General features: G+C 47.1%; 1 protein-coding gene across 5 annotated transcripts in view; it reads right to left on the reverse strand.

Annotated features, from left to right (window-relative positions):
* Positions 1 to 17389, reverse strand: part of RNF183 (ring finger protein 183) — a 28410-nt gene that overhangs the window by 3310 nt on the left and 7711 nt on the right. Inside the window, exons 1-3 of one of the 5 annotated variants that reach the window (XM_075579229.1) lie at positions 10567 to 11228; positions 2882 to 3043; positions 12 to 143 (exon numbers count right to left, since the gene is read on the reverse strand). The gene's annotated coding sequence lies outside the window, so the exon portion shown is untranslated. Of the gene's footprint in view, positions 1 to 11; positions 144 to 2881; positions 3047 to 10566; positions 11230 to 17389 lie in introns of those variants that run through there. The other 4 variants (XM_075579228.1, XM_075579227.1, XM_075579230.1 and 1 more) reach the window with 4 other exon arrangements.

Consider the following 17389-nt stretch of genomic DNA (forward strand, 5'->3'; position numbering starts at 1 on the left):
TAAGAACTCACCTAGAGCTAGAACTCGCCCCAAAGGCGGGCGACAGAAAGGGTTCCCGAGAGCTACTCCTCTCTGCACAGAACCAGCGTGCAGAGGTTTAATATCTTCGTCTGCTTACTGCTGTGTATTTCCTCAGCCTCACCCTATGGAATGTTAATGACACAGGAGGACAAAGGACTTTGAAACCACAGTTGCCTTCAATATGAACCCCTTCAGTCTACATCTGCATCACCCCAAAGGCAGGCAGACTGGCGCAGCTAAAGGGCAGCCAAAGGGTGTGAGCCATTTGCTGATGTTCGGTCATGTTAAAGCTGCTCTATTTCAATCTGTAACTCACCAGCCCTTTTATCCCTTCTACCAAATTTTCCCACGCTAACTGTCCATGAAATATCTGTGAATTGACTGTGTTAACTCTGTTCCTGTAATGTAACCATGTATTGTTATCATAACTCTGTGCCCAGGACATACTTGAAAACGAGAGGTAATTCAATGTATTACATTTTATAAATATAGAGTAAGTACTGTGTTCAGTTCTGGAGACACAAATATATTGGAGATTGTGCAAACAAGAGTTACTAAAATGGTGCATAGTTTTCACTAGAGGTGTGAATGTCAGCAAACTGCAAAATTAGCATTTCTTTTCCCCAAACAAGGTACATTTTTGCACTTTTTTTTTTTAATTCTTCATATTACATAGTTACATCGTAGATGAGGTTGAAAAAAGACATACGTCCATCAAGTTCAACCTATGCTAAATTTAGACGACTGACACTTTATCCTATATCCTTATTAACAGTATATTTATCCAGAGGAAGGCAAATAAAAAACCCCAGTGACAGATCATCTAATGATATCTCATAAGGGGAAAATAAATTCCTTCAGGACTCAAAATATTACTCCCTGGATCAACATTCTTCCCATGTTTATTTATTTGGTATATCCCTGTATACATTTCCTTTCTAAAAAGATGTCCAACCTTTTTTTTTTTTTTTTTAATATATCTATTGTATCTGCCATCACAGTCTCCATGGGTAATGAATTCCACACTGTAACTGCCCTTACTGTAAAGAACCCTTTCCTTTGTTGCTGGTGAAATCTCCTTTCCTCCAACCTTAAGGGATGGCCCAGAGTCCTTTGTACTGCCCGTGGGATGAATAGTTCTTTTGAAAGCTCCCTGTACTGTCCCTGAATATATTTGTATATAATTATCATATCCCCTCTTAGACGTCTCTTTTCTAATGTAAACAAATCTAATTTAACTAGCCTCTCCTCATAAATCAGATTATCCATCCCCTTTACTAATTTGGTGGCTTTTCTCTGCACTCTCTAGTTCCATAATGTTAATATAAATGTAAAATATTGAATAAAGGATAACAAAAGAAAACCACTGAGAATACAAACTTCTCACGCGTCATCAGAAACATAAAACCTTCATCCACAGCACGTGCACAATAATTACCACCCCCCCTCTGAACAGATCACTAGTTATACCATACCTCTCACCCCAGCAATAGATCACCAATACAATACCACTTATCTCTCACAATAGATCAATAGGAACACCATACCTCTCACTCCTTCACAATAGATCGTGAATACCATACCTCTCCCACTAGATAACTAGGAATACAATACCCCCACAGTAGATCACAAGGAATATCATACACATCACAATAAGTTTGTAGTAATACCATACCTCTCACCCCCTCACACTTGGGCAATAAGAAGGTCATATCTCTTGACCCCGCACAATAGATCGGTCGGAATACCATACCTCTCACAGTAGGGCAACAAGAATACCATACATCTCACCCTACATCACTAGGCATACTATACTTCTTACCCACTCACCCTACATCACTTGGAATACCATACTTCTTACCCACTCACCCTACATCACTAGGCATACTATACTTCTTACTCATTCACAATAGATCATAAGGAATAACACAGCTAGAAACCCCTCACACTAAGAATACTATACACCTCATCCCAAACCACTAGGAATACCATACACCTCATCCCAAACCACTAGGAATACCATACACTTCATCCCAAACCACTAGGAATACCATACACCTCATCCCAAACCACTAGGAATACCATACACCTCATCCCAAACCACTAGGAATACCATACACCTCATCCCAAACCACTAGGCATACCATACCTCCCACCCCCCTCACCACTAGGCATACCATACCTCCCACCCCCCTCACCACTAGGCATACCATACCTCCCACCCCCCTCACCACTAGGCATACCATACCTCCCACCCCCTCACCACTAGGAATAACATACCTCCCACCCCCCTCACACTAGGAATAACATACCTCCCACCCCCCTCACCACTAGGCATACCATACCTCCCACCCCCTCACCACTAGGAATACCATACCTCCCACCCCCCTCACACTAGGAATACCATACCTCCCACCCCCCTCACGACTAGGCATACCATACCTCTCACCCCCCTCACCACTAGGAATACCATACCTCCCACCCCCCTCACACTAGGAATACCATACATCCCACCCCCCTCACACTAGGAATACCATACCTCCCACCCCCTCACAGTAGGAATACCATACCTCCCACCCCCCTCACTAGGAATACCATACCTCCCACCCCCTCACCACTAGGAATAACATAACTCCCACCCCCCTCACCACTAGGAATAACATACCTCCCACCCCCCTCACCACTAGGCATACAATACCTCCCACCCCCCTCACCACTAGGCATACCATACCTCCCACCCCCCTCACACTAGGGCACTAGGAATATCATACCCCTTACCCTCTCTCAAAGAAATAGTGCGTAGCAAATACAAAATACCACTTGTGAGCACATTCACAGCAAATACACCTGCATCTCTTACCTCCAAAGACTGCTGTAACCTTCCTGATTTAACCACCTTCCTGCCCTGGGCTATTTTTCATAAGGCAGGTGTCCTCCGACTCCCATGTGCTCTGCCCAGGCAATCACATGCCTACCCAGGGTGCAGGCCTTTTTCCGGATCTGAGCCCCGAGGCTCCAGGAACTGCTGAAGCCAGAAGAACAACACATGGAATAAATACAGTTTGGTAGCAAAAGCAGCATGCGGCGTGTATTCTGGCAATGACATGTATCATTGTCTGTTCCATATGGGGCCACCTGCCCCTGCATTTGAACCCGTTAAACCTGTTTGTGTTATAAAACGGGTATTGTGCTTCCTCCCTCACCCTGAATTCCTCCAGATTTAGTTTTTTGTGGAAAATGCACCTGTGCATTTATTATATTTATTTTATATCATATTTCCTGCACAATGGTGTATGCCTAAGGTCAAGGGAGACCCTATTCACCTTAATGGGGCACAAATCTTCTCTAGCACAGAGAAGCAGCTTCACAACACACTGAATAGGATAGAACAGAAAGAGGGGGGACAAAAAACATCCAGCCCTCCCCTCCTCCTTCTTTGGAACTCTGCTCACTTCGGTATAACCATTCATCCCAATATTTTGCATAGCGGGTAAGAGAGAGGTCCAAGCTATCTAAATAGAATAGATGGGGAAATAGCAAGGGGTTATGGAGATAGAATGGGGTCAAGTGCGAGTTTGGTAAGCAGCGAGACACCCATATTAAAGCTGCAGTTCAGTCAATATCCTGCATGTGTTTTTTTTAATAAATCAGTTCTGTATTAAGAAAAAATACTTTTAGCATTTTCTGTTTTTAAAAAAACAACTTTGAAAGACCAATTTTCTTGTATTCTATTTTAACAGCCATTTGCTAAGGCACTGCCCCTTCATGTCCCGTCACAAGCTCTGGCACACCCCTTTGTCAGCCCTGCCCTCCCTCTAGCACATGTCAGTGCAGGAGTGCTCATGAATATTCATGAGCTTCCACTGAGAGAAAGAAGCAGAAGAAAAACAGATCCCTTCACTAATGATGTCACCAAATTTCGCCGATCAATACATGGAGAACGAATTGACCTGCATCTATACAGTTCTTTAGGTAATTCGAGATTGCACACATTAAACTATTGAAGTAAAAAAAAAAAAAAAATGAACTGCAGCTTTCAGTGCAGATAATTCTAGAAAACTTCTAAAAACTAAACCCAATTGGCGTGGAAAGGTAGGAGCAGATAAGATAATAGTACAGACTGAAAAAAACTTAAATGCTTGGTTGCTAATGTCTGACAGATAAAATGGGTGAGCTTGAATTAATAGCTACAAGGGAGCAGTATGATATCATAGGCATTACTGAAACATAGTAGGATTAAACTCATGACTGGGCAGTTAATTTATAGGGTTATTCCCTTTTTCAGAAGGATCGAGCAAATAGAAGAGGAAGTGGAGTATGCTTATATGTTACCCCGGATCTAAAACGCATTATAAGGGGAAATGTTTATGAAGGGAATGATGAAAATGTGGATTCACATCCACATTTGTGGATTCAAATGTGGATTGTGGAGAGAAATTAGCAGTGGAGGTAAAAGTTTCAAGAAAATGTTTGTGGGAATATGCTATAAACCACCAAATATCTGTGAGACTGAGGAAGCTAAAATACGTTTGCAAATGGAGAAGACATCAAAACTGGGTCATGTTTGCATAATGGGTGATTTTAATTATCCCGACACAGACTGGGGCAATGAGATTAGCATTGCAACAAAAGGAAACAGGTTTTTGGGGGTGCTTAAAGACAATTATATGACCCAAATTATTGAGGAACCAACCAGGAGAGGGCCAGTACTGGATTGGTAATATCAAACAATGTAGAAGTAATAACAAATATTCAAGTCCTGGAACATTTGGGTAACAGTGATCATAACATGGTCTCAGTTGAAATAAATTATCAAAAAACAGATTACTTGTGTTCAACAAAAACCTTCAACTTTAGAAAGGCAGATTTCAATAAACCGAGGACTAATCTACAAGTAATACACTGGGATGATGTTTTTGCAGGGAAAATGTAGAAGATAAATGGGCAGTCTTTAAAACATTGTTTGAAAAGCACACTCATCAGTGTATACCCTTGGGTAATAAGTATAAAAGAAATAAGTCAAAACCAATGTGGCTAAATAAACAGGTAGGGGAGGAAATGGACAAGAAGAGGAAGCCGTTTAGATTCTTTAAGTCAGAAGGGACAGAGACATCGTATCAGAAGTATAAGGAATGTAACAAAAATTGCAAAAGGGCAATTAAATTAGCAAAAAAGGATAATGAAAAAAGGATTGCAATAGAAAGTAAGATCAACCCTAAAAAGTTCTTTAAGTACCTTAATAACAAAAAAAAACCAGAAAAGAATATATAGGACCCTTTCAGTATGAGATAGGCAGATTATTAGAGATAAGAAAAAAGCTGAGGTATTAAACAAATTCTTTGCCTCTGTGATTACCAGGGAAGAATCAAGTTCAATAGTAGTGCCGCAGGAGGAAGCCACAACCTCCATATTAATGAACAATTGGTTAACTGTGGAAGAAGTTCATAGGCGGCATCATAAAATTAAAGTAAATAAGGAACCTGGCCCTGATGGCATACATCGAAGAGTTCTTAAGAAGTTAAGTTTAGTAATAGCCAAACCATTACATTTAATATTCAAGGACTCCATTTCCACAGGCTCAGTACCACAAGATTGGCGTAAAGCAGATGTGGTGCCTATATTTAAAAAGGGAGATAGATCACAGCCGAGGTATTACAGACCTGGAAGCCTGACATCAATAGTAGGGAAACTACTTGAAGGTTTAGAACGAGATAATATTCAGGAATACCTCATGGTATACAAATTTATTAGTAATAGTCAGTATGGATTTATGAAGGATAGATCTTGCCAAACTAACCGTATTAGTTTCTTTGAGGAGGTAAGAAGGAATTTAGACCAGGGTAATGCAGTTGATGTGGTCTACTTAGATTTTGCAAAGGCTTTTGATACAGTGCCACATAAGACGTTCGTGTACGAAATAAAGCAAATTGGATTTAGTAAAAATATATGCACCTGGATTGAAAACTGATTGAAGGACAGACAACAGAGAGTTGTCAAAAATTGAACTTTTTCAGGTTGGGCTAAAGTTGTGAGTGGAGTACCTCAGGGATCAGTACTGGGACCCCTGCTTTTTAACTTGTTTATTAATGACCTTGAGGTTGGCATTGAGAGCAAAGTCTCAAGAATAAACAGACGACTTACAAATTAAATGGGGATAAATTAGGAGAATCCTTGATGGAGAAGGATTTAGGAGTGCTTGTACACAGCAGGCTTAGCAATAGTGCCCAATGTCATGCAGTAGCTGCAAAGGCAAACACGATCTTATCTTGCATCAAACGGGCAATGGATGGAAGGGAAGGGAACATAAATATGCCCCTTTATAAAGCATTAGGATGGGGCCATGGTGCCATCGCCCACGCGGAAGTGCGCGGAGGCTGGGAAGTGACCCACGTGAAGCGGGTGCTTTCCCTGGCCATGGTGGACGGGCCGTGGGGGGCGTTCCTAGGGGCGTCACGGAGCTGGTTCGCTCTCACATGACCGGCCTGTCGCGCCAAGAAATCAGCTTCAACCGATTTCTTGTACCACGCCCGCCCCCTCCCGCTTCCGCGCACCCGCATGCCGCATGGACGCCATCACTGCCTTAAGGCTGTCTGATCGCTCAGCGTGCTGACGCCTCCGCACAGTCTGCGGCACCATGGTCCCAGCCTTAGTAAGATCACACCTTGAATATTGAGTACTATTTTGGGTACCACTTCTTGGAAAATACATTATGGGACTAGAGAAAGTGCAGAGAAGAGCCACCGAATTAGTAAAAGGGATGGATAATCTGATTTATGAGGAGAGGCTAGCTATATTAGATTTATTTACATTAGAAAAGAGGCGTCCAAAAGGGGATATGTTAACTATATATAAATATAGTCGGGGACAGTACAAGGAGCTTCCAAAAGAACTATTCATCCCACGGGCAGTACAAAGGACTCGGGCCATCCCTTTAGGTTGAAGGAAAGGAGATTTCACCAACAGGAAAGGAAAGGGTTCTTTATAGTAAGGGCAGTTACAATATGGAATTCCTTACCCATGGAGACTGTGATGGCAGATATAATAGATTTGTTAAAAAAAAAAAAAAGTTGGACATCTTTTTAGAAAGGAAAGGTATACAGGGATATACCAAATAAGTAAACATGGGAAGAATGTTGATCCAGGGAGTAATCCGATTGACAATATTTGGAGTCAGGAAGGAATTTATTTCCCCCCTTATGAGATATCATTAGATCAGGGTTGCGCAAACTGTGGGGCACGACCCCCAGGGGGGGGCGCGAAACTGCCGACAGGGGGCGCGGGGTTTACAGAGGCCCCGCGCGCTTCCCGAAGGCACTTAAATTAAGTGCCGGGGGAGCTGCAGGGCCTCTGTAAACCTAACTTACCGTGGCTCCGGCGGCTTCCTCCCTGCGTCGCCATGGCAACGCGGCGACAAAATGACGCTGCGAGGTCATGTGACGTCACGTTGCTATGGCAACGTGACGTCATTACGCCGGAGCGCGGGTAAGTTGGGGTTGGGGGGGGGGGGCGCGGGAGTGAGAAAACAGCCGGCAGGGGGGCGCAGGGAAAAAAGTTTGCGCCCCCCTGCATTAGATGATGTCACTGGGGTTTTTTGTTTTTTTTCTGGATCAATATACTGTAAGCACAAATATAGGATAAAGTATCAGTCGTCTAAATTTAGCATAGGTCGAACTTGATGTTTTTTCAACCTCATCTACTATGTTACTATGTTACTATGTTACTATGTAACTATGTAACTATGTAACTATGTAACTCAATAAACTGTTTATTAAGTCCTGCTCCCTTTTTGAACCTGTACTGACCCTACAGTATAGTTTAATAGCTCGCCAAATTATATACTTTTCCGGCTACAAAATGATCAAACTGCTCCAGATTAACCCCTTCCCCGCCCGAACGATCTGCAACTCATTGCTCTGTCATTTATACGGCACAAAACCAACAACTGGGATTATTTGAGGCAAAGTATTACAAGCGGTAAATCGAATGACAAACTCATGGAAAGTTGGCCCGGCCGCAAATATCTGACATTGCTCAAATCTTCAAGCTGCAGAAAAACACATCTGCTATTAAAAATATAGCACCGATCAGTAGGAATGTCGATCGCAGTTGGCAGAATATAACATTTCACCTCAGGAAAACTGACGGCCATGCAAACAGGGAGGGGAGACGGGGGGGGGGGGGGGGGCAGAGCAGACAGGTACAATGTATAACGCAATCTGATAACAGCTGTACGTACGCGCGCCATCTCCTCACAGTAATATCTCTCTCAGATGAATTTATGACTTCTGGCATTGGATAAGTTAACCCCGAGAGGCCTGCAAGGCGAGGTGTTAACGATCCCGATCGTCCTGCGGTCACTGTTTCCCATGCACCTGTGTCACACTGTAACTGTGAGTGACTGAGGGTACCAGAGCCGGGGATTCAGGCAGGACCCGTATTTTGTGATCACAGACTCACTCTCTGCCTCAGAGAGAGGAGGACGGAGCCTTCTACCATTTAGCTGCTGAACTCTAAGGCTCGCACTCCATGCTCTTTAACCACTGAACCAATTTACAAACACACAGCCGCGCACACATTAACACACTGATACACACAGCTGCGCACACATTAACACACTGATACACAGCCACGCACACATTAACACACTGATTTACAGAAAGACATTAACACACTGATACACAGCCACGCACACATTAACACACAGATACACACAGCCGTGCAAACATTAACACACTGATACACAGACGCGCACACATTAACACACTGATACACACAGCTGCGCACACATTAACACTGATACACAGCCACGCACACATTAACACACTGATACACAGCCGCGCACACATTAACACACTGATACACAGCCACGCACACATTAACACACTGATACACAGCCACGCACACATTAACACACTGATACACAGCCACGCACACATTAACACACTGATACACAGACGCACACACATTAACATACTGATACACACAGCTGCGCACACATTAACACACTGATACACAGCCGCGCACACATTAACACACTGATACACAGCCGCGCACACATTAACACACTGATACACAGCCGCGCACACATTAACACACTGATACACAGCCACGCACTTATTAACACACTGATACACAGCCGCGCACTTATTAACACACTGATACACAGCCGCGCACTTATTAACACACTGATACACAGCCGCACACTTATTAACACACTGATACACAGCCGCGCACTTATTAACACACTGATACACAGCTGCGCACTTATTAACACACTGATACACAGCCGCGCACTTATTAACACACTGATACACAGCCGCGCACACATTAACACAATGATACACAGCCGCGCACACATTAACACACTGATACACACATCCGCGCACACATTAACACACTGATACACACATCCGCGCACACATTAACACACTGATACACACATCCGCGCACACATTAACACACTGATACACACATCCGCGCACACATTAACACACTGATACACACATCCGCGCACACATTAACACACTGATACACACATCCGCGCACACATTAACACACTGATACACACATCCGCGCACACATTAACACACATACACACATCCGCGCGCACATTAACACACTGATACACACATCCACGCGCACATTAACACACTGATACACACATCCGCGCACACATTAACACACTGATACACACATCCGCGCGTACATTAACACACTGATACACACATCCGCGCGCACATTAACACACTGATACACACATCCGCGCGCACATTAACACACTGATACACACATCCGCGCGCACATTAACACACTGATACACACATCCGCGCACACATTAACACACTGATACACACATCCGCGCACACATTAACACACTGATACACACATCCGCGCACACATTAACACACTGATACACACATCCGCGCACACATTAACACACTGATACACACATCCGCGCGCACATTAACACACTGATATACACAGACGCGCGCACATTAACACACTGATACACTCTGTCCCGGGCACCGCAGGCTCTTGCTTCCTTCGGCGCGGCGAGTCTCGCTACATCTGTAAACTGTCCCAGCACTAAGATAACATACAGCACAGGTTCTCAGCTCCTGTCCTCAAGACATCCCCCCCCCCCAACTGGTCCGGTTTTCATGATATCCCAGCTTCAGCACAGGTGGCTCAATCGAAGTGCTGAAGCAGGGAGCCACTGATTCAGCACAGCTGACTCACGCAGCAATATCCTGAAAACCTGACCTGTTGGGGGTCTTGAGGACTGAAGTTGAGAACCTACAGAACTTCCCCGTGCGTTATTAACATATTAAACAAAATTGCGCACTAAACCTACAGTTGGCGAATCGTTGGCGCACTCCGACTCAGCCGCAGCTTTTCTCGCGTCTCAAAAAGGGCAAATTTCGCCCGGCTCGCCGCCCGTGTGACAAGTTTGCTCATGTGTAGCGGCGATGCATTGCGTGCCCCATGCAAAAAAAAGAACGGCGCACCCTGCCCGATCCCCATGCAACAGTGACAAACAGGCACCTCTGGGAGCTGCTGCTGGACCACCCGTGGCAGGGTCTAATGGTCGCCTCTCCTGCTGGCTCTGTCCGTGTCTCGCACACAGGGAAGGTGCAGGTATTATCAGCAGGTGAACAGGTTTATGTGCAAGGGGAGGGGTGCCCTTGGCAGAGAAGGCGGGAGAGAGGGACGAGGGAGACGAGAGGGAGGAAATAAGGAGATAAAGGGAACGGTTTGCAGGGTGGAATATTCAGATCAAGGAGGTTGGAATAGGGGAGAGGAGGCAGTGAGGAGGCAGTGAGGGGAGAGGAGGAGAGAGGAGGCAGTGAGGGGAGAGGAGGAGAGAGGAGGCAGTGAGGGGAGAGGAGGCAGTGAGGGGAGAGGAGGCAGTGAGGAGAGAGGAGGCAGTGAGGGGAGAGGAGGCAGTGAGGGGAGAGGAGGCAGTGAGGAGGCAGTGAGGGGAGAGGAGGAGAGAGGAGGCAGTGAGGGGAGAGGAGGCAGTGAGGGGAGAGGAGGCAGTGAGGAGAGAGGAGGCAGTGAGGGGAGAGGAGGCAGTGAGGGGAGAGGAGGCAGTGAGGAGGCAGTGAGGGGAGAGGAGGAGAGAGGAGGCAGTGAGGGGAGAGGAGGCAGTGAGGGGAGAGGAGGCAGTGAGGAGAGAGGAGGCAGTGAGGGGAGAGGAGGCAGTGAGGAGGCAGTGAGGGGAGAGGAGGAGAGAGGAGGCAGTGAGGGGAGAGGAGGCAGTGAGGGGAAGACTTTGTCTCCTTATTATCTATAGATTTCTAAAAAAGCCTCTAGCAGTGAGCTGGTTGCGTAAACAGACAATCCCCTCCTATAATCAGTGCACTGATGATTAACGGGTTAAAACTGGGTTATTTATGCCATTTATTAATTAAATCTGATACCTAGAAGTTTTTTTTAATTTTTTTTTAAAGGACACACACACATCTTTATTGGCTCTCTGGTAAGGACAGGTAGATTAGTTTAAGGAAGACGTACACAATCTGAGCAAGATCAAAACCCAGACCCACGGTATTATTTATTGATATATTTATGTCAGCTGAATTATTGCTGGGAAAGTGACCTGAAGTATACAGCAATAAACAAAGAAACCAATTATTGGCTAATTATTTCCTTCATTACGATCAGTTTTTTTATTCTCCTAAATATGGGACATTTAATTCAATCCTTTGGCCAAAACATTTCAAACCTGCAACAACGTCAGGGTTAGATCCTATCAGCAGGTCCTACACTACCAATGCTTTTGTATTTCTCCCCTTGCATAGAGAAGAGCAAACAAATTAATATATATCCAATAGCCTGAGATGCGTGACACAGTGTCGAGAAAAAGTTTGTGAACCCCGATGATAATTATAGAAATTCCATAATTTTTCCATGATCACCTTCTTGAATCAAAACCAGTCTTTTCCTAAATATCCAACAGGGTTTATATTAACCAATTCCATGTATTTGGAAACAAAATGATGTATGAATTTGACAAACGATGAGTAATTAAGAGTCAAGGGAATGTGCAAAAGTAAGTGAAACCCTGGTTTTATCAGCGAAATTAAAAGGGGATAATTAGGTAGATCTTAAGGTGTGAGTTTGGGAGGCCCCACCCTATATAAACATCAGAAATTTTGTGAGTTTGGTCTTCACCATACAGGTGTGTGGAGACACGTCATGTCCCAATCAAAATAAATCTCTGAGGACCTCAGAAAAGCAGTTATTGATGCTCATTAGTCAAGAAAGGGTTACAAAACAATTTCTAAGGATTTGGATCTCCACTGATGCAATGTCAGACAAATGGAGAAAGTTCAAGACCACAGTCACTCTAACCAGCAGCGGTCGTCCTACCAAAATCTCTCCTAGAATAAACCAGAAAATCATCCAGGAAGTCACAAAGAACCCCAGAGTAACATCCAAGGATCTGCAGGCCACTCTCACCTTGGCTAATGTGAGTGTTCATTACTCAACTATCAGAAAAAGAATGGTGTTCATAGAAGGATAGCCAGGAGGAAGCCACTGCTCTCTAAAAAGAACATTGCTGCCGTCTGAAGTTTGCCAAACAGCACATAGATGATCCACAAGACTTCTGGAACAATGCTCTCTGGACAGATGAGTCAAAGGTAGAACTTTTTGACCTCAATGAGAAACGTTATCTTTGGCAAAAACCAAAATTGTGGTCGCACAGAAGAACCTCATCCCAACCGTCAAGCATGGTGGTGGGAGTGTGATGGTTTGGGGCTGCTTTGCTGCCTCAGGACCTGGACGGCTTGCCATCATTGACACAACCATGAATTCTGCATTGTATCAGAAGATTCTAGAGGAGAATGTCAGGCTGTCTGTCCGTGAGCTGGAGCTGAGGCTGAAGCGAAAGTGGGTCATGCAGCAAGACAATGATCCTAAACATACACGCAGATCTACAAAAGAATGGCTGCAGAAGAAGAAATTCCGCATTTTAGAATGGCCTAGTATTGTATTGTATGTCTTTATTTATATAGCGCCATTAGTGTACATAGCGCTTCACAGTAGTAATACATGTGGTAATCAAATAAATAACAGATAATATAAATAACAGATCATGGGAATAAGTGCATTAGACATAAAAGTAACATTTCGGAAGAGGAGTCCCTGCCCCGAGGAGCTTACAGTCTAATTGGTAGGTAGGGAGAACGTACAGAGACAGAAGGAGGGAGTTCTGGTAAGTGCATCTGCAGGGGGCCAAGCTTTATGTATCATGTGTTCAGAATATCCACAGTGCTATTCATATGCTTCTTTAAGCAAGTGTATCTTAAGTTGGGTCTTAAAGGTGGATAGAGAGGGTGCTAGTCGGGTACTGAGGGGAAGGGCATTCCAGAGGTGTGGGGCAGTCAGTGAAAAAGGTTTAAGGCGGGAGAGGGCTTTAGATACAAAGGGGGTAGAAAGAAGACATCCTTGAGAAGAACGCAAGAGTCTGGATGGTGCATACCGAGAAATTAGGGATGAGATGTAAGGAGGGGCAGAAGAATGTAAAGCTTTAAAAGTGAGGAGAAGAATGGAGTGTGAGATGCGGGATTTGATCGGAAGCCAGGAGAGGGATTTCATGAGGGGAGATGCTGAGACAGATCTAGGAAAGAGTAGAGTGATTCTGGCAGCAGCATTTAGGATAGATTGTAGGGGAGACAGGTGAGAGGCAGGAAGGCCGGACAGCAGGAGGTTACAGTAATCAAGACGGGAGAGAATGAGGGCCTGAGTCAGAGTTTTAGCAGTCGAACAACAGAGGAAAGGGCGTATCTTAGTTATATTGCGGAGGAAAAAGCGACAAGTTTTAGAAATGTTTTGAATGTGAGGGGCGAATGTGAGAGAGGAGTCGAACGTGACCCCTAGGCAGCGTGCTTGGGCTACTGGGTGAATGATTGTAGTTCCAACAGTAATGTGGAAGGAGGTAGTAGGGCCAGGTTTGGGAGGAAGTATGAGGAGCTCTGTTTTAGCCATGTTGAGTTTAAGGCGTCGGAGGGCCATCCAGGATGATATAGCAGAGAGACATTCAGAAACTTTGGTTTGTACAGCAGGTGTAAGGTCAGGTGTTGAAAAGTATATTTGTGTGTCGTCGGCATAGAGGTGATAATTAAACCCAAAAGATGTTATTAGGTCACCTAGAGAGAGTGTGTACAGAGAAAAGAGAAGAGGTCCCAGGACAGAGCCCTGGGGTACCCCCACAAAGAGATCAATAGAGGAGGAGGAGGTGTTAGCAGAAGAGACACTAAAAGTACGATGGGAGAGGTAGGATGAGATCCAGGATAGAGCTTTGTTCCGAATACCTAGAGTATGGAGAATGTGGAGGCGAAGAGGGTGGTCCACGGTGTCAAATGCTGCAGAGAGGTCGAGTAATATGAGCAGAGTGTAATGACCTCTGTCTTTGGCAGCATGGAGGTCGTCAGTTATTTTAGTGAGGGCTGTTTCGGTGGAGTGAGCAGTGCGGAAGCCAGATTGTAGAGGGTCTAGGAGAGAATAGGTGTTGAGAAAATGGAGAAAGCGAGAGAATACAAGACGTTCAAGTAGTTTAGAGGCAAAAGGCAGGAGGGAGACAGGTCGATAGTTAGAAAGACAGGTAGGGTCAAGCTTGCTGTTTTTGAGTAATGGTATGACTGTTGCATGTTTGAAGGAGGATGGAAAGGTTCCAGAGCAGAGGGAGGAGTTAAAAATGTGTGTAAGCGTAGGGATTATAGTAGGAGCTAGAGGTTTTAGGAGATGGGAGGGAATGGGGTCAAGAGGGCAAGTGGTAGAGGGAGAAGAGGAGATCAACAGCGACACATCCTCCTCTGAGACAGTGGAAAAAGACTCAAGGAAGGCAGGAGGAGAGTTAGGAAGAGGTGTAGGATGGGGGGAAGAAACAGAGGGGATGTTCTGCCGTATGGATTCCACCTTTTCCTTAAAATAGTCAGCAAAGTCCTGAGCGGAGATGGAGGAAGGAGAGGCAGCTGAGGGTGGTTTGAGTAGAGTATCAAAGACAGAGAACAGTCGGCGTGGGTTAGACTTGTGCATGTTGATTAGTGCAGAAAAGTAGGCTTGTTTAGCTTGCGAGAGGGCAGAGTTGAAACAGGATAGCATAAATTTGTAGTGAAGGAAGTCTGCGAGAGTATGAGACTTCCTCCAGAGGCGTTCAGAGGAACGAGTGGAGGAACGCAGCATGCGCGTGTGGGAAAGTCAAAGTCAGAACCTAAACCCCATCAAAATGTTTTGGCAGGACCTGAAGCGAGCTGTCCATGCAAGGAAGCCCTCAGATGTCACTAATTTTAAGCAGTTCTGGACCAAAATTCATCAAAACTGATGTGAGAGACTGACCAGCAGTTACAGGAAATGCTTAGTTGAAATTATTGCTGCTCGCGGGGTCTCCACCAGGTCCTGAATCTAAAGGGTCACATACTGTTTCACACACGGATATTGAATGGCGAATCATTTGTTGATAAATAAATCTTGAAAGAGTATCATGTTTTTGTCTGATTTGTTTGATCAGGTGATCTTTATCTATTACTAGCTGAGAGACCCGGCGTTGCCCGGGATGTAAATGCGTAATAGGTAGTATTATTTATAAATCGTGGAACAATAGGTGACTGTTTGTTGTAAAGGTTGGATAATAATATTGAAAAGAAAGATGGAAGAAAATGTAATACGATGTTGTATAAAAATGGTTTATTGTAACCACACCACAGTACAATGTATATTTTGGTGCCATAAGTGATGTAAAAATCTGAGTCGTGTCTCCTGCTAGGGTGTGAGGCGGCTTGTGGCGCGTGGGTTGTGAGTGCTGTGTGCGAGTGGGGGTCCTGCTAGGGTGTGAAGCGGCGGGTGGTGCGTGGGTTGTGAGTGCTGTCTGTGAATGGTGGTCCTGCTAGGGTGTGAGGCGGCGGGTGGCGCGTGGGTTGTGAGTGCTGTCTGTGAGTGGGGGTCCTGCAAGGGTGTGAGGCGGCGGCTGGCGCGTGGGTTGTGAGTGCTGTCTGTGAGTGGGGGTCCTGCTAGGGTGTGAGGCGGTGGGTCAGTGATGTCGGTGCGTAGGGGCGGGAGGCAGCAGGTGTGTGTGGCGGCAGGTATGTGTCGAGTGTGGCGGGTGTCTGTTGAGTGCGTGCAGCGGCTGTGAGGCGGTGGGTGAAAGGCAGAGGCGGCCGGAGTAAGGGCGGGTGAAAGGCAGAGGCGGGGGTGGGGAGGCGGTAAGGCGGGCATGAAGGCGAATGGCGGCGGGAAGGGGAGGAGGGGGTGGAGGAGGGGGGCAAGGGGTGGAGGAGGGGGGAAGGGGGGGAGGGAGGCGGTGGGAAGGGGGGGAGGGAGGCGGTGGGAAGGGGGGGAGGGAGGCGGTGGGAAGGGGGGGGAGGCGGTGGGAAGGGGGGGGGGAGGCGGTGGGAAGGGGGGGGGGGAGGCGGTGGGAAGGGGGGGGGGAGGCGGTGGGAGGCGGTGGGAAGGGGGGGGGAAGGCGGTGGGAAGGGGTGGGGGGAGGCGGTGGGAAGGGGTGGGGGGAGGCGGTGGGAAGGGGGGCTGGGAGGCAGTGGGAAGGGGGGGGGAGGCGGTGGGAAGGGGGGGGGGAGGCGGTGGGAAGGGGGTGGAGGCGGTGGGAAGGGGGGGGGGGCGGTGGGAAGGGGGGGGAGGTGGTGGGAAGGGGGGGGGGAGGCGGTGGGAAGGGGGGGGGGGAGGCGGTGGGAAGGGGGGGGCGGTGGGAAGGGGGGGGGGCGGTGGGAAGGGGGGGGAGGCGGTGGGAAGGTGGAGGGGAGGCGGTGGGAAGGGGGGGGGAGGCGGTGGGAAGGGGGGGGAAGGGCGGTGGGAAGGGGGGGTGGAGGGGAGGTGAAGGGGGGGTGGAGGGGAGGTGAAGGTGGGGGGGTGGAGGGGAGGTGAAGGTGGGGGGGTGGAGGGGAGATGAAGGTGGGGGGGTGGAGGGGGGGGGGTGGAGGGGGGGGTGGAGGGGAGGTGAAGGGGGGGGAGTGGAAGGGAGGTGAAGGGGGGGGTGGAAGGGAGGTGAAGGGGGGGGGTGGAGGGGAGGTGAAGGGGAGGTGGTGAAGGGGGGGGTGGAGGGGAGGTGGAGGTAAAAGGGGGTGGAAGGGAGAAGTGGAGTGAGGGGAGGTGAAAGGGGGTGAGGGGAGGTGATGGGGGGTGAGGGGTGGGTGAGGGGAGGTGAAGGCCGCTCACTCACCCGTCCGGCAGGTCCCACGTGGATCTGAGGCGGGAGGCAGCGTGTTGTGGCCGCTCTCCCGCTGTGTCCCGGGCGCTCGGTCGCTCCCCCGCTGACTGTAGCGGCGCCGGGGGGGGGGGGGGGTATCGGGGAGACACTGACACTGGAGGGGAGGGGGGGTGGAGGGGAGGTGAAGGGGGGGTGGAGGGG

This window comes from Ascaphus truei, chromosome 21 (genome assembly GCF_040206685.1).
Source record: "Ascaphus truei isolate aAscTru1 chromosome 21, aAscTru1.hap1, whole genome shotgun sequence".
In the NCBI taxonomy this organism is placed as follows: Eukaryota; Metazoa; Chordata; class Amphibia; order Anura; family Ascaphidae; genus Ascaphus; species Ascaphus truei.